General features: G+C 36.2%; 1 protein-coding gene across 1 annotated transcript in view; it reads right to left on the reverse strand.

Moving 5' to 3' along the window:
- LOC134226287 (putative metabolite transport protein HI_1104) overlaps positions 1-14,511 on the reverse strand; it is a 50,861-nt gene extending 36,350 nt beyond the window's left edge. The window contains exon 1 of the mRNA XM_062706959.1: positions 13,955-14,511. The gene's annotated coding sequence lies outside the window, so the exon portion shown is untranslated. The remainder of the gene's footprint in view (positions 1-13,954) is intronic.
- Between the last annotated feature and the right edge of the window lie 6,709 nt (positions 14,512-21,220).

The raw sequence follows: 21,220 nt of genomic DNA on the forward strand, positions 1-21,220 counted from the left end.
GATTATGATTAACGATTAAATTAATTTTTGGCAATGATTAACGATTATGATTAATGAATAAAACGTTTGAAGTATGATTAACGATTACCGATCGTGATTGAATTTTGACACAATATGTGTATGATTAATGATTAACGATCGATATGATTAATGATTAATGATTATGAATAATCAAATTATATGATTTGCATATTGATCAACAATCAAGTAACCTTTCTATCAAATTGTGTTATTAAAAGGTATAAAAATTGTATGATTATGATTAAAGATTAATGAATAAAAGCGATGTATGCAATGATTAAAATTGATGATTAATGAATAAACCAGAAAAAGTCATGAATATGATTAGTGATTAATGATTAAATGTAAAAATCTATGATTAACGATTAGTGATTAATGATTGAATAGTATTTTTTGTATGATTATGATTAACGAATAATGATTAAATTACCCATTATTCATTAATCATGATTAAATCTATGATTAATCACTAATGCTCTGAGTAAGACCCACTACTATAGGATAACCTTCTCAAGACCACTATAAGAGTAAGATATGGCCAAATGGCCCTCTCTAGATTACCGCTTTAAACCTATTATAGAATGATTATAACAGCAATATTGTACATTTTCACTGAATCTATTGATATTCCAACCAAATGTACAAATAGATTCTCCTTTTCAATATGGCCATAATAAATTTCGATCAGAAATGTATTGATTTTATTTTTTGTTATAAACTCTTTGAAACGTAAATATTCTCGCTGGGGTTATTCATTTGACTGGCTTTGATCGAGTTTTGAAAATAGGACTTATAACGCTCTTCGTCAAAACCGTAAAAGCTCATAAAGATCAATCGACAAGTTGCCAATAAAACTGAGCAACTAGCCATTGTGACTGCTATCATAAATCCGCTGTAAGAATTGAATTAATCCTTCAATAAGGTGGCTTTTTCAAATATTTTTATAGGTCGCCTTCTTATTCGGTGCCTGATGGTATGGACCTGATGCTCTGGACAAAATTTCAGCTTAAACGGTCAACATTTGGGCGGTGCTTGGAAGTTTATATAGAAAAATGTATGCAGAAATATCAAAAAACAGTTTTTTGCTGTTAAATAGCACAATGTACGATGAAGAATCATGATATACTTTTAAAATTAAATACAGAATGTTATGCTGAAAACCGCGAGAAGATTAGAGCTTATCAGGCGAAGTTATTGGGATTTTACTGGAGTGTTGTATGGGCGGTTTTATTACATTTCTAGGGCAATGGAAACGAAATTTACTCAAACTACACTTCAGAGAAATGCTAATAACCTCGCCGGGGATACACTAATCTTCTCGTGGTTTCAGCAAAACATTATGTATTGAGTTCCACAAGAACCGAATGAATATCATAGTTCTTCATCGTAAATTGTGCCGTCTAACTGCAAATCACTGCCTTTCGATGTTCTTGCATACATTTTTTCATATAAACTTCCAATGAGTTTGGCACCGGCCAAACGCTGATCGATTTAGCTGAAATTTTGTCCAGAGCATCAGGACATCAAATAGAACCGAATAAGAGGGTGGCTCTTCAAAAAATTTAAAAGCATTAGACGATAAAGTTTCCATGACAATGATTTTGATTGTGGTTTGTTCTAAGTGAGATATCTGTTTCTCTGTGATTGTACCTTCTTTAATGCATGGACAGTTTGGTATTCTTGTCTTCTGCAATTGCTAAGCGGGTTCAGAAATCCATTTAGACATGAATCCAAATAGGCTGAAAACTGACAGTTACGATCTTTTTTTCACAAGCTACTTTTGGATGGTCAAAACTCAACCTTCAGGGGTTGACCTCTAAACTTAGATATTTTGACCTCAGGGTGGTTTCAGGGTGTAAAAGTGTTTTGAGTATTATTTTTTTTAGTAAAGGAATTTGAGTAAAGTCAGCAATTCATAATCGATTTTCTTACAGCATATTTCTACATTCGACAGAAAACAAATACATGTCGATAAATAATGAATATGATCGTCAGCGGCCATCGAATTTAAAGGTTTTGAAGCAAAAAGAAATTAGTTGAGCTAATAACGGAAAACTAGACTCCGTAAACTAATCATAGAAATGTGTAATGCAATCACCAATAAAATTGAATGCTCCAACAATTTTGACCAACTAGATTACTAAAATACCCCTTTATGCAGCGAGTCGGCAGCAACATTAGCCGGATGCTTATATACTCGGGGAGGAAGTTCGAAGTTATGATAGAACACTTTTATGACAGATAGCTTAATGTTGCCAATGGAGATTAGCCAGCAGACTGCAGATCTTTTATGCACAAAGTGGCTGGCACGGAAGAAGATATCACGCACGAGAAAAACAGTAAAGTGCAAAATCTCATGCCTTCACAACTAAGTATATGTGCTTGGTGCATATGCCAGCGCCAATTCATTTTCTTACTCATTTGGAGGGGGTCTCTTTGGGAAAAACCAGCTACATGATACCGCATCTAATATGCCGGTGTAGTGAATTAATAAGCATGTTCTTATCGGCATTTTTCAAGTTCATATTCATGATTAATTCTCGTTGCTGGTATACATTAAATTACATGTATTTAACTGCATTAAAGCATAAAAATGAACCGATGCGGCGTCGTAAATTAGCTTAGAAGGTCCATCACGACTTCATAACTTCCTAATTTCACCTTAAAGAATGAATATGAGTCTTACGTTCGCCAGCAAATCATTGTTGTTTACGATCAAACCGATTTGCGACAATGTCACGATCCACTTGTTGCTGTTTCTCCCACCATCCACCAGCACCCGAAGAACAATGCGGATGTATAAAAGTGCTTGGATCCTAGCCCAAACAGCACCCACAAGTGCGTACAGTTTTGGGAAATCTAGCATCGGTTATTGGTGCTCATTAAGCGGAATGATTAATAGTACCCGGCTGCTCGACGAAGGGGTGCGAATTGCGATCTGTCAAGCCAAAGGAACGCCATCAACGTTCCTCGCACTATTTTTTTTACCGCAAATTAAATCAAGATCCCATCACGATGGTGTGATCACCAAGGAAGGGGATCATTGCTCTTTCGGTTGAGTGATTGTTCTTTACTAATGGGTGGGCTTAGAATAGAACTGGTTCTATCTTCTGGTCTTGAAATAATTTCCAGTTTCAAGGCTGTCGGAAGGTTTAGTTTATGATCTGCCCAGTATATTTTATTTTTCCTAGTTGGAATTGATCTGCTGATAGGGGGCAATGGTAGCTTCAGCAGGCAATGAATCAGTAATATTATGTTACTCTTATTCTGGACCATAAAATTCGAATTCTTGATATAAAGGTCACTAGACCAGTTAAATGTATTCAACAAAGTGATTTTCATCTTAATATTGAAAAAAAAAAGAACAATGTTTGCCGATGCATTATTTTCAAAGAAGTGTATATTATACAAATTTAGATAGGGGGAATGACGGCTTTGGCAGGTTTTGTTCTATTATTGTCAGGGGGGTTTTTTATGACTGATAATGCTCAAATTTGGCATAAACATTCTTTGCATATCAAAGAATACAATATCAAAGCCACAATGGCCAAATTTCATAAAATTCGGTCGACAAAAACCCCCCTGCCAATAATAGAACAAAACCTGCCAAAGCCGTCTTTTCTCCTATTATAAAAAATAGGCAAATACAATGGATACATTTATACACCTAGGTAGTTGAGTATGTTTCCCAATAGAAAACATCTTAGACCATAACCGAGAATCCAACTCTCCAAGTGACCACGACCGAACTACGTGGTTTTTATTATTCTAATATATTTAAAAAAAAAATTATTTAGTGAATGGGTAGAAATGATATTATGTATCATTTAATTATTAAACAAAAAAAGAATCTCGGGAGTCTTATGAAAATTTTGGTATTAGGTGTAGAGCCAGTACGAAAACCATCAGCGGCCATGTCATATTTTTGCTCTGCGGAAACAGCGTTTTAGGATCAGCGTGAATCGGAGTGACGATTTGTTTCCTTGCGCTTACTTGGAAAAATATTCGGAGCATTGTAAAAAAAAAATTAGGATGTCCCTGAGATGTTTTTCCGAATTTCTTCGAAAAATATTATGACATTCCCGAAAAATTACATATTGAAACAATTACATTAAAAATAATTAATTATATAACGCGAAAATAAGCCCCCTCTCCCTTGTCACACTTTTTGTATGAAAGATCTAACAATTTATATGGATCGTCACTCTTTACTTACTTTTCAAGTGAAATTTCCAAGTTCCAAGGAAATTTGTCAGTTTTTTACAGAAATTCTTTTAAATTTCTGTGAAATTCTACTGAATTTGCAAGGGAAATTCTTCGTAAGTTTCAATGCAAGTTCTTTTGAATCTGCAGCAAAAGTACTCTGAATTTTCAATAAGATTTTTTGAATATTCAAGGAAAAATTTTCTGCATTTGCAGATAATCTTATGAGTTTCCTTCCAAATTTTTTTTGAATATATCCAAAAATTACTTCTGAATCTTCCCCGGGAAACTCTATAGAACTTACAAAGAAAATTCATTTGTAAAAATATATTCGCCGAATATTTTACAATAAAAATAAAAAATTTAATGTAATTTCAGCAATCGTACACTATTTCAAAACTTTTTAATGACAACTATTAACCTTCGCTTGTTTTCTTTGGATAAAAATTCTTCTTCTTCTTATTGGCATTACATCCCCACACTGGGACAGAGCCGCCTCGCAGCTTAGTGTTCATTAAGCACTTCCACTGTTATTAACTGCGAGGTTTCTAAGCCAGGTTACCATTTTTGCATTCGTATATCATGAGGCTAGCACGATGATACTTTTATGCCCAGGGAAGTCGAGACAATTTCCAATCCGAAAATTGCCTAGACGGGCACCGGGAATCGAACCCAGCCACCCTTAGCATGGTCTTGCTTTGTAGCCGCGCGTCTTACCGCACGGCTAAGGAGGACCCCGTTGGATAAAACTTAGACTGTTAGAAAACTCCGAAAGCAGTGGCGTAGCCAGAAAATTGGTCTGGGGGGGGGTTTTCTGGACATTTTTTCTTCCCTAAAAAATTTTTTCTTCTAAAAATTTCGTCTCTGGGGGGGGGGGGGGGTTTATGCCCAAAACAGTTTTATGGCACTGTCCGAAAGTAATGTGAACAATGTTGGCAGCGCCGTAGCGTGCGGTTTCTATAGGGGGTGCCAACATCCAGAAATACGCTATGCGAAGTAGAACACTGTTATTAGTTAAAAGCGCAACTAATACCAAAATTACTACAAAGTCCAAACAAAGTATTGAAGAAATGCTTTTAGTAATCTAGGATTCTAGAGCAAACACAATATTTCTTCATTTCCACTTCAACACGGCATGTTTCTGTTCTAAGGTTTGATCGCTAGGTTTTTTGGAAATCATAAAGTTAGATACCCGGATTGGAATAGTTCCATCACGTTCAATTTTTGGCCACTGTTATGGTCATCGAGAAAATTCCAGATCCTTAAGGCTTAACATCAGTAAGGACAAATAACTCTCAAATTATTTGGTTTGAAAAGCTTAAACCTGTTATCTAAGTTCCTTAGAGCCCTCATGCTCTAAAGATTGATTCCGAGAAGTAGTAGTATGGATGTTGTGTAGATTTGTGATAAATTTGCCTGTTTTATTCAGAGATACTCCATGTGGTCCGATTCCAACAAACTAGAAGCATTTACAAGTAATTGTGACTGTTTTCCACTAAGGCCTACAAGGCCTTAAGGACACTCCTCACGGAATCCAAATTTCAAAGTACTCGCGTTTTCAAAGACACACCACTCGATACGGAAGTAACGCACTTTTATCATTTTTATTATTTCACGCATGCTGCGACGCAGCAAAGCTGAAAATGTTAAAAATGACAATTCTCGGATACTTATTCAAAAGGACGTATGTTATTTTGTAAACAAAGATTCGAACGTCGATTTGTCCAATCTGATAGCACTCCCACGCAAACCATCACAACAGACAGGTAGGGGAAGTCTTCGGCTACCTGTTGGTGGTATTGGTTTGCGTGGGAGGGCCATCAGATTGGACAAATCGACGTTTGAATCTTTGTTTACAAAATCACATACGTCCTTTTAAATAAGTACCCGGGAATTGTGCGTTGCTTCCGTATTAAGTGGTGCGCCCTTGAAAAAACGAGTATTTTGAAATTTAGATTCCGTGAGGAGTGTCTTTCGAACGAGGATGCATATTCAAAATGTTGGTACCCATTTGACGTTTTTGTTGAATAGAAATTAATCTAAGGATTTTAGCAACTAAATGTCCTTAATTACTATCTATGTTGTCCAGAGTTGTTTTTTTACTCTTTTGCTTTGGCGATTCAGACCATCGACCAACTCACTTCTGAGTTGGACTTCATCACTCCAACTATGTCCGGAAGTGTCTGAAACGACCACCATAGTTGGACTGTTCTCGATCAACAACAATTTCGGCCACCAATCAAACCACTCCAGAATTGCGGTTTTCTTGATCCAACTAGGGTCTAAGGCGATCCCTATCATTGTGGTATCCATTGTTACCACTCACTCCAGAGTTGATTTTGTTGTTCCTTCAAATCACAGACCAAGTGACATCAGATTTGGATTGTTCATTATTTTTTGACTAGGTGTGATAGGGAAAAAACCACTTAAAACTGGGTTTCAGTAAGTCTCCAAATCACCGACAGTCGAACTCCAGAGATGGATTTCTCTTGATCCGAAAATATCCTATGGCGATTTCAACCATCCACCGAACACCGAACTACTTCAGACATAGGTTTCATCGACCAAAAAAAATTTTTTCCAAATTAACAAGACTTTATTGAATTGACTAGAAATTCTTTGCAAACTATTTTTTTTATTCTAGGTAAATTTACCTAAATCATGCTTGAAAATATGTCAAAAAGGCTTACACTTGGGCTTACAGGAGTCACAGGAACCAAAAAATAGTGTTGTCTCGCAAAAAGTGGTAATTTTTACCGTTATAGATGGCCTAAAGAACTTTCAGCATTTTTTTAAACTTGTCCGGCACTAAAAGGGTCCTTGACTTCTTATAAATTCTGCAAATAATCAAATATTATTAAAAACTTAAAAAATACCAAGAGGCATTTTATGCCGTCCACTCCATATAGACTTTCAGGTTCCAGGTTTATGTACAGTGTACACCGTTCAATATTGACTCATGCCTTTATTTGAAACTTCTTGAAGCCACTAAGCCCTTTAATCTTGGACATCTTGTAAGATTCAAATTGCTCTCTAACTGTAAAATATTGCAAATATAAATTTTCTAAGTAAGAATGGCGCCCAATAAAGTTTCGCCAATGGCGCTGGAAGACCACGCTACGGCTCTGAATATTGGTATATTGCAAAGACCTCAGCTCAGGGTTGAAATATGTCAAAGTCAATGCAGTGAAAAACATGTATCTCAGCATAATCTCCAGTCAATCTCATCGCCGCCGTCGTGAGTGCGACTGCAAGGCAGCCAAAAAATCATTCCAGCACCAACCATTCAATTTAGATTTTAACCCAACACAAGTCACTCTGACAGGCTGCTCAGTTCGTGCGTTACCGCATAAATGTGAGTGGCCTATTTAAACGCGTGGTAATTTTTTGTCATTTGCTGGGTGAATTTCATATTCGTGGCGCACTGAGTGATGTGAGTTCTGTTGTTTTCTCCTCTTCCTCTTCGGGAATGTGAAATCGATTTCAAGGAAAAAAATAAAAAAATATCACCTTCATCCAGTGCTGCCGAATATTTACAACCCTGCCTCAGCTAATAATAATATTATGATTTTGCATAGCATTTTGAAAAGTAATCATAGATTACGAAATTATAGCTAATAGAATCATGAATTGTCAAATAACTGTGAGAGACAAATGCTCTGGAAATTGTTGTGACTTTAGCTCACAATAATACTTTAAAACATTTACAATTCTGTGATTTTGCAGAAAATCCTCAGATTTAAAAATACCACAATAAAAATTCTGAGATTATTATTTGATTGATAGACTATTGAGATAACTTCAAGCCGTTGGTTGACAAACATAAGTCAATAATCAAATAACTTTCAATACTCTTTCATTCATGAATCCGTGGATATTTGTGGAGACCAAACTAAAATTGATTTACAGGTGAAATCTAATCCGAATAGAGTAAAGTATCCAAATTTGTAACCAGCCGCGCCTTTTTGTAGCAAATTTTGAATTTTGTTATAAATTGTATCCCATTGGTAGCTGAATTGACAGAACACACCAAAATAATGAAACAATATAAATCACGAATCTATTCGTCTTTATTTCTGTGAATTTTGAAAAGAACTCAGTAGTTCTTCACTTGATCAGCTGTGTTCATAAATACTATGAGTCGGTCAATTTGATGAGGAAAGTTGTAAAGGGTAAATGTTTTAATAGTGGAGGAACTAAGCACGTTCTAACACTATTCATTTTCCCAGAATAATATCGAATCTAATATCACTTACCTTTAATATGCATTCGAAAGCTATCCGCTTCTGTTTTAATAATAAAATGCTTCTGGTGGAAGAGAATTCATTTTTCAAGCCGAAAATTACAACTCCAATTTCTGGTACAATGTTCCAATAGTTGCGATATTTGTTAATTTGCGTTCCTATATATAGTTGCGAATTTCATTGTTTTCTAATGGAACTCGCTATAGGAACTATAGGAATACTACCGCAACTATTGGTGTATAGACGAAAAAATTTTAAGGTATTTTGATGATATTTACCAGTTGAATGGACGTTTGATCGAAGGGACATATAGTCGAAAATGATTTTTTAATCCATTAGAGACACAGGACATTTGGTCGAAAGGACACTACGTCGAATGTACATTTGGTCGAATGGACATTAAGTCGAAATAAGATTTTTGAATGAATAATCTTCGTACATTTGGTCGAATGACGTTTGTTCAAAAGCGGATTTTTGAATTAAAAATTTTAGTACATTTAGTCTAATAACGTTCCATCGAATGCCTATTTAAAAAAAAGAACTTTAGTCAATAACAATTAAAAAATGAATAATTTATTGTGGTGTTTATAAAAGTCACATAATTATTGCTCCAGTATTGTCCAAAGAATGATGGGTTCATAAAAAGAATGAATAATACGAAAACGGTGAATATTGCGAGAATATTCTTGACTGGATATTTAATTTGGTGAACCCCTCTAACCGACTAAGATGAATCTATTCCACCTGGTGAAAAGAATTTCAGTCGAATGATGTTTCTTCAATAGACATGACGTCGAATAGATTAGGTCATATGACCATTTGGTCTAAATTAAATTTTCGGCCAATAATTAACGAATTATGGTTGGAATTTTATTCTGAACTAATTATTGTATAAATATTAAGTGAAGAAAAGAGTTTCAATGCAAAAATAAGAAAACCATTTCCATTCGACTAAACGTCCTTTCGACGAAATGTCATTTGACCAAATGTCATTAGACTAAATGTCCCAATGCCGACTACGATGAAGTATTGGCAAAATAACATTGATATCATTGGTTTTTGGCCATGTGCAGAAAAATAGATTAGATGATATTTCACCATCAGTATCTAAGATACTAAGTTTCTGTTAGCTTAGGTGAAAAATCTTCATTGGCATCCGTATTCGTTTCTTCAGCTGCTGATTGAATTTCCTCTCGTCCACTGAATTCGTCTAAACAGTTTATCAATGTATCTTGTGGATTATTTATTTAAATTTAATCAAAAATCTGTTGACGAATGAACCATTTAACTTAATTACCTATTACCGACTAAACACTTTCAACATTCGACTAAATGTCCTTTCGACTTCATGTCCTTTCGACTGAATGTCCATTCGACTAAATGTCCATTTGACTAAATTTCCATTCGACTAAATGTCCATTCGACTATATGTCCCTTCGATCAAATGTACTTTCGACTAAATGTCATTCGACTAAACGTCAATCGACGAAATGTCATTCGACGAACTGTTCCTAAGCCGTTTAGAAGGGCTACCAAACATATTGAAGCTCGGTTCGGAAACTGTTCGGTTCGAACTGAAATCGATCTAGAGTGCGATGCTGCAATCAACTAAACGATTGACAGTGGTGGCCGTACACATATTACGTAAGCACTTATTGAGGGAGAAGGGAGTCTGTCGTTTTCTTACGCACCATACACTCTGAGGAAAATCTATGCTAAATGCGTTTCTCCTGGTTGACCCCACGTTCGTTTACGTGCAGTTTATACTCGATTAGTATTACCTCCGTATCCTCGCCGTGTAACGATTTAATCTTGCATAGATTACTCTAGCTTAGTATAAACTTTGAAAATATAAAATTTTTTTGTATGTATGTTATTACAGGTTTGGTCTATTTCTGAGTGCATAAGTACAAAAATATTTGTGAGAAAGAAATCTTACATGGGGGAATGGGGATCAAAAAACTCAGAAAAAATGCGTACGTAATAAGTTGACCAAAAAAACCCGAGCGAGATCGGACAGGTCCGTCTAGTGCTGTAATAAATTTGATAAAATATCAACGTTTGTTATAAATATCTGAAGCTGTTATAATTTTGTATTGTCTTTCTGGTCGAGAAGCTTACTAATCAATTACTAGAACTTCCATTTGAATCTAGCGTACAAAATACTAATCCCAGAACAATAAGTTCATAAATATGAGCATTCCCAAAAGAATCATGGGAATGTAGAAGAAAAAATGAAGTTATATTCTTTTATATTATCTGAATAAGAATACTAACTTTAAATATCGTACTTGATAAAGCCTAGAGGAAGATAAAGCTTTTATTTTTTTCTAAAATGCTAATTAATGCCAATTACATAACAAATGACTCTAAAATTGGTTGAGATCAACATTATTTAATTGGAGGTTGATCTTCAGCTTGATTGACTGCCCGTAGTTGCTTACTCCATTTATGACCAGATCAGCTGTTCATGCACAGAGAACCAAAAGATGTTTGTTTGGGACTAGCACTCATCTTCAATATGCAAGCACTGGTGATCCTATTTGTTAAGGTCACACTGGTGCCTGCCACGTCCGAATGCAAGTCAATCTGCGGAAGGGGGAGGAAATGATGACGCAACTACTCGCCCACTGCAAGCCGAATATACCTCTGCACTTGCCACGAGTTCATGCGGAATTTGTTGAAATTTTTGGGTAAGGTTTGAGGGGCAGAGGTTCGTCTTGGTTAACGAGCTGCTAATGTGACAGATAGGAGAAACTGATAGAATTTCTTAATTGGTTGGACGAGGAAAGGAAACGAGGAAACGAGCTTTTTCGTTCATTTCCAATTCTATATGTTATAGCAGTTACTACTAGAATAGTCTAGTTGAAGGTATAGCATAGAAATGGAAACGATATGGAAGTCTCATGCGATCTCATGCGTAATTTTTTTGTTCACAAATATATGAATTATTTTTAGTTTGTTTGATAAATTAAAAAAACATATATACACGCTCTTTGAAGAGCAATTATGGAGTTTTCGAATTGGAAGCGGCCCAATATGATGAGTTTTGCCAAAAACAATTGATCTATAATTAAAAAAACACATTAATAAAGTTTTAAAAAAATTGATCTATATCAAAAAATCAAAATACTCGGTGCCAATTTGTTCAAAACATTTTTTTTTGTTGTTGTCGGAATTGTGCAAAATAGATATATGCAGTTTCGTAAACAAATGATTCAAATATTCAAAAGCAAGCCAGAGTAAACGCGACGAGCGATGCGACGCGACGCGACTCACGTAAAACAATAACAATCATTATCAACAGGCTGTCAAATTGCATTATCGCGTCGCATCGCTGGCTTGCCCCATGAGCCTTTCTTAGCCGCGGTACGATGCAATTCCAGATCCGGTTTAGGAAATTTTCTCGATTTCCCTGGGCACTTTTATGCCACTCAGGGGCGATTTAAATATTAAAGCCACTACTTTTTGAGATTATTAGGCCCCCGCTTTCCTCATCTGCCACGCTTTTTTGTTCAGCTAGTACATGTGCTGTCACAAAATCTTAGATCCCTGCCGCCCCTAAACCTATGACGTCATTATTGAACAACATCATCATGATATACGAATGCAAAAATGGTAACTTTACGTAGAAACCTGCTTAGTGTTTAGATAACCTAAGCCGCGGGGCGGAAATGTCCCAGTGGGGGATGTAATGGCAATTAGAAGGAGAAGAAGAAGAAGAAGTTATGAATTTCGTTCCAATTGTTTGGTGGTCAGTGTACTAATCATACGTTCCAATATATGTCTGATTGGTTTTGAAAGGCTTAAGGTGGTTATACAACAAAGCCACAAATCGGCCATCTTGGAAACCACGTGCTTTTTCTAGTGATTTTTTAAGAGCATGAAATGAGAGAACCACATACGCCCATGGGGATAAATCATCCGTAGATCGTTTGCTTACTTATGCTAAACAATCGACTTTAATTTCAGCATTGTACAACCATTATTACGCTAGATTTGAACTTTTGATAATAGGAGTAAAAACCGTGTGGTGAATTTGAAATTCACCACTTGGCTTGATTGTATAATCACCTTAAGTTTCGTTTCGTGGTCATTAACTCCTTTTCAACCTGATATGATTCATACATTTCAGTCCATACATTTCTCACCGAGTGCAGTAAGAAGTTCCCATTCCCGATTCCACGTGTTTTGACATTATTGATATCATGTGACTTGCCCAGACTAAATAGCCACCTTTCATTACTTGTTTTTCATCGATAATAAAAACCACCGAAAAAGTGAACGGTTCAATTAATTGTAGAACAGTTTATTAGTCATGATCTCTAAGTTCTACTGCGTGGCTTCTAAAAAGCTTTAATCGCAGCAACAGAACTTCGTTTTCCTTGCGAGAAATATTGTTTTCGGTAGGAACGAGCGTCTCAACTAAATAAATCCAACAAAAACTTCTTCAGCCGGCTTTGAAACACGATGCATAGCGATGTTTTGTCCTCTCTTCAGCAGCGTATGCTTTATGCAAGCGCATGATGATTGTCCATTTTTTCTGCATCTACATTGTACATTTATCTAGTAAACCTCTCTCGCTTTTCACACTTTAAATTATCTTAGATTCGTGATCCATGGAAGTCTTCGTAGATAACATAGAATTAAGCCAGTTTGATTATAGAGAAAACAAAAGGACCCTTTCCTACCGAGAGCATTAGTTCCTTACAAGGGTTGTCACTCGAACTTGGTAAGATTTCTAGCATGTAAGATTTGGCAAACATTTTTGTTTTAGTCTACAAATTGATTAGACGGAAACGTGCCTATGCTATTCGGTTTATCAAAGGACACCCGAGAGCACGAATTTCTTCTTTTTAGATTAATCAATAAGTATCTAACAATAAAAATCTTCACTGTTTTAGTTTTTTGTCGGTTTTCCAATATTTAGGATTTAGAGAGATGTGGAACAAACATATCTTGAAATTATATTCAAAAGGAGTATCGTAGTAACTCATAAATCTGATTACTTATGAAACAATTTAGTAAACTGTATAAGTAATAAGATTTATAACAAGGTTTAGAGATATCGTCAGGAGAGCACACATACGATTTATAATGCACAAAACGGGAGCTGTTTATGTATTTGTGACAACATTCTTTGAAGCTAAGCTATGTTATTTTACTTTCTAATAATTTAAACACCTCATTCGCAAATAATTGACGCTAATCACCCGTCTATGTTATTTGCAACTATGATATTTGATCTCTCCAGAACGCACACTCATCCCATCCAACGTTACAGCAGTGGTCAAACCCCAGCAGATTGTTCTGCTGTCGTGTCTACTATTCTTCCCTTCTAATCGTTAGCGCCAACTTTGACCTGGCAGCTCCCAATCATGCCAGACACATTATTTCCCCCTTTATTCTTCTTCCTCTATCCCAGACCAGACGAAAGGGGTCACGTATAATGCGTATAATTAAACAATTCAAAAGCAATTATTCACCTTTAAACCCGTTGTAATCGGCGGTCCCTGTGTGTACTCCTTCTTGTATAGATTCCTTGTTAGTTATCTGCAGGCCGTTTTCACACACATCCGCCTGGTGCACAAGTTCACTTATTGCCTGCCTGCAGTGAAAAATTAGTTCACTATCGTTTTTATATCACTCAATGTGCAAAATCCCAGGCAACGCTTTTGATTTGATCAATATTTGTTTGCTTTCTTCCTGAACAAAGGTAGTTTGTATTTCCTTCCACAGTTCTGTAAATTTCGCGCGCAAATCTTCCACCGACTTCACGTGTTTATTTTTCTTATTTTTCACCTTTTTCGCGTAAAAGCTTTTAGTACGGAACAACTGCTTCAATTACTTCTGATATCAAGTGCTATCACTAACAGTATCGGTCAGGAGTCACACACGCTCACACTCCAGTGGCGTTGGGGTCTCCTCCTCTGGCCGAACAATTTCTGTGAAGACAACCGAATCTACCGCCGATCAGTCACTAACTAAGTCCGGATCACTGCCCGGCACTTCAATAAATAACAAAAGCACTTTTTGTTTCAAACGTTTCTCGATCTTGCCCCAAAGCCTTCGCACCGGACGGTCGGTCGGCTGGTAGGCTGCAATGTGGTAGGTATGTGCAAAGTAGTGACGACAATCGATGGGTCGCGAGAGGTGGGGTGGCGACGGTGGCAATCAGAACAAGCCAACAATATCCAGAGGTGAGATTTGCGGCCTCTGGGTTCAACACTGGAATGGTGTGCAAACCCAACAGGGGTTTTCAGGTTTTCTAGTGGGAAGCAGCTATGTATAGATAGAAGTTTACATTATGTATCTTCAAAATTTCCATATGCTGTCAAGTTATTTTTTCCGTAAATGAGTGAACCGATGCGACTTTAAATGAAAAACTGAAGCGTGATGCTTTCCATTAAAATCGCAAAAGAGTTTGATCACGCTTGAGTGCTCGATTGAGATTTGATTATGATTTTGCCAACACTGATAATTTTTAATAGAGTAGCCACAAAGAAAATAATTTTCAAAATTTGATTATTTGAGGAAAGATTATTTTTTACTAGTGAAAATTAACTAGTTTCATCGTAAAAACTACGAAAAATAGTTTCCATCACTAATGGGAAAACTATTCCTTTAGTGAAGATAACAGCTAGCTACGGTTCCCAAACTGATGTTATGTATTGATTTATTATGTGACTACCCAGTATCCACTATTGGTACAGTAGCTCCACTATAGGTGAAAGAGAGTCAAAACACATAAACTGAAACTATCGTAAATGGTTAAATCATAGATCAATGTATTGGTCTGGTATATCTCATTAAAACGCACTGTCTCCACAATGGATGCTACCTTCACTAAGGGCACGGATCGCTTCCCTTAGAAATACAAAACAAAAACAACTTGGTCAACATCAGATCAGTGATGCGAGCAAACCAAAGCAACGAGAATGCACAAAATCTATATACATAAAAATGAATGTCTGTCTTTGCAATTCCTTATAGACTCAGAAACTACTGCAGAGGTTTTAGGGCCGGGGTAGGTTCTTAAGATGGTTCCCCTTTTTGCTAAGGGGGGCTCCCATACAAATGAAACACCAATTTCTTCATAACTCGAGCATTAATCAAGCAAAAGGAACAAAATCTTGCATGCGTAGGTTTTGGAAGGGAAGATATGTTTCTGTGGTGGTTCGAAACCGCTCCCTCTTATGAGAAGGAGGGCTCCCATACAAATGAAACATACATTTCGGCATAATTCGAGAACTAATCAGAGAATAAATCAATTTGAAGCGAAACGAAGTTCGTTGGGTCTGCTAGTAATAAATAAAATTGCAGTTGCGAACAGACCACAAATAATTTTACTCATTTTTGATCTTCAAGTGTAGTCCGATCCCATTTATTTTGGATATTGAATGATATTAATTTTAAAGTGTTTTTTTTTTCAGATTTTTGTCTTTCTCGTACAACAAAGTTGTACCAGATAACTATAATTTTACTCCAAAAGCTAAATTTTGTTAGATTGATTGGTTGGGGGATAAATTGGGGTTTTACAAGTCGAGTCACTGAAGACAGTACGAGACACTGAAGACGGCCTTACTGTTGAGGTCGAAACACGTATCTGTAAAGTTGCATTTAATTGGTTGAATTAAATTGGATAGTACCAATTCGTTTTATGACAAGCGAAGACATTCTACTGGAAAGCTCAAAATAATTTTCTACGCTGAAAAAATAAAGTAAAAAAACTTAAAGATCTACACGTTGAGTACGAAGTTCAAATTTTTAACTAAATTTTTAACTCAATATTAGGTAGTTTTCTCACACTCTCTCATGAATGATATTAAAAACGAGTCCCTTCGAAACGCGCAGAGGGTTACGGCAAAGTGATGGTCTTTATTTGTCCAACGTTTCGACACGACCTATATGAAAAAGGGGTTTTGCAATGAGGCGGTTCGAAAAAGAAAAGTTACGTTGTTTGCCAGTGTTATTAATGTTCAAATTGAGTGTTTCCGAAGTAATGTATCACAAAACTCCATACCAGACAGTCATCGTTAGACTAAACATAAGACAAGGAATAAACATATTATTTTTTAACAAACCCCGTATCAAAACGTTGGACAAATAAAAATCTTGTTTCAATCTTTAAAGGCTGCGTAGCCGCTTAAGTTAAATTTTGAAGATAAGAAATATTTTTTGAAAAAAAAAATGTTTTTTCTCTATTGTTACGCATGACAATATTCTGAAGGATCCCATCCTTTATATTTTGCGTAACGAATCGTAACAAAAATCAAATAACACCCCACCTCCTATTGCGTTACGTAATTTTTGAGCAGACCCTTACACCAACCAACAATTAAACATTTCCGTCAATCATTTTTACTCTCTTAATCGATTCTTTCATTTATTTAAGGTTAACTATCATATATTTTGACCCTTCCAGCTTTCCGGTGTAAAACAGGCACATTTCACGCCCGCAAAGGGCTACCGGCAGAGTTGGGGTTTTACATCCCTAGTAGCACAACTCCCACTGTTTTGGTTGCAGTAACTCAAATGTTACCAAGTTTGGTTATATTTGAGTTACTGTAACTTTTCTACAACATGTGTGATGCATGGGATATATTGAGCAAATTCAATCAACTCCTATATCCGTCTTTCGTCTCGCAAATAATGAACACCCTTACTTGATACTTGATTGGCTACAGCTCCCTGATAAACCTACGCCGAATGGAATATTCTTCTCCACTAAGCTCGATCCTGGACCAACCGCTTCAAGTCGCCTGAACGTTTGCCGCCCCAGGTTCTTTTCTACTGCAAAAAGCCATCGTGTACGCGGCCTTCCACGAAACATACGGCCTCTTCCGGGTTCTCTACTGAGTATTATCTTCCCTTGGAGCTCTTCTGACATACAAACAACATGTCCAGTACATCGTATTCTGCCGTATTGTTTAAGCTTAACAATATCCAGCCCCTTATACAGCAGGTATAATTCGTGATTCATGCGACGCAGCCAGATGCCATTCTACCGGGTTTCCGGCGAATATTGTACGCAGCACCTTACGCTCGAATACTCCGAAAGCTCTCCGATCAGCCTCCTTGAACGTCCATGTTTAATGGCGGTATAAAGCCACCGGAAGAATCAGAGTAATCATTGGACTGCCCTTCTACGCATAGTTGTCCCATGTTAGTTTTTGTGGATTTTGACTTTTCATCATAGATCAGTCTATTTTCATGTATACTTTTGGAAAACTCTAACAGATTTCGAACTTTGTTCGGAAAATCATTGAAAACAACATCAAGTCTATTTGTCCCATTGCTTAATTTCTACGCATAATTGTCTCGCGGTGATTAAATTCATTATTATGGCGGATTCTGTTATTTTATGGAGCAACACACATTGAAATAGCATTTTCTGTTTAGATCTTGCAATCTTAGCCTGTTACACTGGTTTAATGGAGGCAATTTGTAGAATACTCGTTCTAAGCGACATAATCACTTCAACCACGTGGCAGGTTCACTTCCATAGATAAAGTATGTGGAGACATATGTCAATCGCAGTAGTCATTCACAAAATCATACATTGAACGGGGCTGATATGCGTATAAACCATAAAACAAGTGCTCTATTTCTCGGCATAACTGTCCCGCCAAACTATTTTCATGATCGTTGTCGCAAATTCTATTTGTGAGTTAAAAATAAGAATGATTTCAATGAAAATAAGTCTTCTGAATGGTCCTGTGATGTAATAATCTTATATTACATTATGGTTATACGCCAGCAATGAAAATTAGTGTTCAACTTCAAATGCCATTTTCTCATTTGTCGTTTTTTGAATTTGGTACAAGCATGCGTAGAACGGCAGTGGAGTTCCAAGGTACACACATTTTTCTAAAATTTCTTCTGCAAGATTTTTCACCATCCAGCCCCACGTCACTACCACCGTCCAGAACTGGTCGTAAAGGTGGTCCTTCTGAACAAGAGTGGTCTGCACCTGTGTGGAAAATTGTCATCATCTTCGAACTTGTTGTGCGAAATTTATGCGTTAGGCGTGGTCGACAGTAAATTTGTATCCGTGATGCTCATGTGTTGCATTTGTAGTTTTCGACCCCTTAAATCTAAACTCAGCCTGTCCAAACGATTTTGATGCAGATGTTCATCGTTCTCCAAATTGTTCTACACTTTATATCAATCGAAGTCAAATACACCTGGTATCAAATCGAATTCAACAAAGGATGTCTATACAAGTCTCTAGAGCAGGCCTGGTAGCGGGTCACTTTTTAGTAACTTGGTCATTTTTTCGGGTCAGTCACTTAAAAGTCTTTTTTTTTCGAGCTCAAATCACTAAAGTCACTTTCTTTCAAAAAGTAGCTATTTTCAAATATTTTTGGGCCATAAATCCAGGTTTGATCAACATCCACATTTCGTATAGTACACCGTGGTAAAATGAAAAAAATTTGAAGCTCTATGATATTTTGCTCAACAGTGTAATAGACGCTTAAGGCTTATTGACCCGACAGTCGCTCTTATTTTTTTCGTACACTGTTAATTTCCATGGCACTATTTGTGATGTTTTATAATTGCAAGGTAAGCAGAAGGGACCCAGGGGATCGAGAATCCAAATACATTATCCATACCAAATCCATATCAAATACAAAACTTTTAAATTCCATAGCCTAAATTTAACTATTTAGATTGCATCTTTTCAATTCTAAATGAACTTTCTAGTGTTAATCAATAGTGAGCGTGGAATTGCTAAAATATTCATTAGCACATATCTAAAATAAACTTGTTTTTCAGTTTTTTGCCCTTTTTAAGTAACAAATATCTTTGATTCTCCCATTTTTTTTTCGTATTTTATGTATAACTTCCTATTGTTAACATTTCGTGGATAAAGGGCGGGCTTTTGTCTCCATCTATTGGGTCAATCTGGGAAATGAGGGCTTAATTGTATTTTTGTTTGTACGAACTTTCTTCTAGATGGAAATTCTCTACTCATCCCGTGGATTCGCATAAGCGTCTTTTCTTATGGAACCACCCCATCCATTTTAGGCCCTTCATACAGGAGTTTGATGAAATACAAACAATAATATAATCATGATCAAATCGTTTATCACAGATGGCCAGTGCTATCGGCAGGTGCCTAGCTACAATAGATGGTAGTATCATCATCATCATCAAGAAAATATGGAGCCCACTCTCCTCATGACATCCGCTCCGATTAGTGCTAGATTTTTTTTTTTTTTCAAAATACTTTAAGAAGATTTACAATTGCTTAAACTTTAACGTTTCCTGTCAAAAGAAAATTAAAAGGTTTTGGTAATTTTTATTTGAGTTACCGTTTAGTATTCCGAAGAAGCTTTGGAGCCTGAACAAATTATGTAACTTTAAATGATTCTTGGGTCTCCGGCATAAATCTATGCTATGGTTATAATTTTTAATTAATATAATGATGCAAATATTGCGGTTTTCACAAGATGCTTAAATGTATGCTTATAAAGTATTTCTAAAGAACAATATATATTATCCAACATCTAGTAGGTAGTCCGTAAAATTCATAAGCAGAATTTCAAATTAACTAACGTTTTTCCCACCATGGAGTCGTTTTTGGACGCAGGTTATTGATGTAGCCAGTATGAAACGTTTGTGTAACTGCAGTGGAATATATCCTGCATACAACGACTCTGTCGAGATTCGTAGGAAACGAGCGCATTTTAGCGTCAATGAAACTATGAGTTAACCCCACGAAAAAATAAAAAAAAACGATGAAAATTTAGGTGGTATTTCAAAAGTTGTAAAAGTTTAGGTGAACGAAGAAATTAAGAAATAGCAATCATGTAAACAATATTGGGTGTATTGTCATTCGATGTCGTTTTAGCGTGCGACAAGTCCATATAGTCGTAAACAGAGATGCCAGATTTGAAGACATTTGAAGCTCTACGAAGACATTTATTTCGTGTAGACATTTTGAAGACTTTTAAAATATTTGAAGACTAATTTACTTATTTGAAGAAACTCGAAGACAATCAATAAGCCAGCGAACAGAAAGTACAATTTTATTACTAACTTATAAATTCTGCGACTTTTATATGTAAATTATATAAATATTACAAAAGTTATTATAGCCTTTGGCTAAAAATCTCAAACATAATAGTAGTTTGTGCAACTAGTTCCAAAAAGATGATTTTTTCAGCACGAGTTGTATACTTCAAAAAATCGAAAACGTACTCTTACCCCACGCGCACTCTTGCCCCACTCTACTATAATGAAAAACCAACATCAGAACAGTTGTTACATGACTACAATTTGCTGAATTAGCTTGGGTAAGTGTTCAAATAGTGTATTCTCTGCGTCACGTAATAACCCAACAAACATTGGAAGCTCCTAGTGCGCTTACTCAAACAAAAACAGACTTCTTCAGCTAAAAAACTAGCTTATTCAGCTTAAATTGTTTGTTGGGAAATGAAATAGTTTGATGGCTATAACATCAGAATATCCAAAGGTAAGTTCATCTATCGTTTCGCTTGTCGAGCTATACTCGGCTTGTCGAGCTATGCAATGTGGCACGATAACATGGAATATGATTGTTCTCAGCGGCAACATGATTTATTGGTTAGAATGATCATGTGAAGTAAATCAGTCTGTACCGTTGTGGTACAGATTTATCAAATGAAAGTCCATTTTTCGTCATTGCAAAAGATTAAAGCACCCATTTCGTTGGTATGGAAAAGTAGGCCATTTTATCACTCAAAGACGAACTGTAAACCACGTAT

Source organism: Armigeres subalbatus, chromosome 3 (genome assembly GCF_024139115.2).
Source record: "Armigeres subalbatus isolate Guangzhou_Male chromosome 3, GZ_Asu_2, whole genome shotgun sequence".
Classification (NCBI taxonomy): Eukaryota; Metazoa; Arthropoda; class Insecta; order Diptera; family Culicidae; genus Armigeres; species Armigeres subalbatus.